A 1,215-nucleotide genomic window follows, 5' to 3' on the forward strand; every position below is an offset into this window, starting at 1 on the left:
GGAAGCCTGGTGTGCTGCAGTCCATGGGACTGCAAAGAGTTGGACATGACTCAGTGACTGAACTGGACTGAACTGATTATATGTATATACATGCGTGTGTGCATTATCATTCAAATGTATATATATATATATATATATACACACCCACACACATATATAATAGATTTATTTTATGGACATATGGTGGCATACACACACATACACATAAATATATGTCTCACATTTTACCTTATATTATATAATAGATATTGGAGAAGGAAATGGCAACCCACTCCAGTATTCTTACCTAGAGAATCCTACGAACAGAGGAGCCTAGTGGGCTACAGTCCATGGGATTGCAAGAGTCAGACACAACTTAATGTCTAAACCACCACCATCATATAATAGAAATGCTCTGTCTATCTTATTGGTTTTGTTCTCTGGAGAATACCCATTGATCAATTGATAGAATGTTAAATGAGACAATGCATGCAAAGAATTTGGCATGGTTCCTGTATATACTAAGAGGTCAATAAATGATAGTATGACTTTGTTATTCACAATCAAAGATGGAGGAAGAACTCTAATTCTCTAGAAAGGCTGTGGAGAAATTGAACTGAAACTAGTTCTCTCAGAAACAGAACAAAACAAAGCAAAGCAAAAACACACAAACTCCATGATGTCTATTAACCATTCTCATTAGGGTCGCAATAAAATTTCTTCCTGTAGGTCAGTGCTGGAAAGGAAGATAAATCTGATGGAGGATGAGAATCTTAGCAGCTCTCAGATATTCTGTTTGGAATGTTAAGTTATTATTTTACATTTCTGAGGGAACATCAAAGCCCTTAGGATAGAAGACCATTAAGGCAGATTAGGTTTCTGGGTTTTTTTTTTTCTTTCTGTAAATAGCTTTGTTACTTCATATAGTTTTCAATTAGCAATAATTGTGCCTCGGATAAACCTCATTGGCTACGATACTGCCACTGCGCAAAGCTGTTACTTCATATAGTAATGCACTACATTAATCTTTTTTTTAAAATTTATTTTAATTGAAGGTTAATTATTTTACAATATTGTTGTGGTTTTTCCATACATTCACACGAATCAGCCACGGGTATACATGTGTTCCCCATCCTGACCCTCCCTCATACATTAGTGTTTCTTAAGCATTTAGTACCCTATAATTTTAGTAAAATATGGTTACCAAAGAGACATTTCCAGAGATATCTGCGTCAT

At 35.2% G+C, this 1,215-nt stretch overlaps 1 pseudogene; it reads right to left on the minus strand.

Moving 5' to 3' along the window:
- Positions 1 to 891: 891 nt before the first annotated feature.
- LOC133071498 (U4 spliceosomal RNA) lies at positions 892 to 974 on the minus strand (annotated as a pseudogene).
- Between the last annotated feature and the right edge of the window lie 241 nt (positions 975 to 1,215).

The sequence above is a fragment of the Dama dama genome, chromosome 16 (genome assembly GCF_033118175.1).
Source record: "Dama dama isolate Ldn47 chromosome 16, ASM3311817v1, whole genome shotgun sequence".
Taxonomy (NCBI): Eukaryota; Metazoa; Chordata; class Mammalia; order Artiodactyla; family Cervidae; genus Dama; species Dama dama.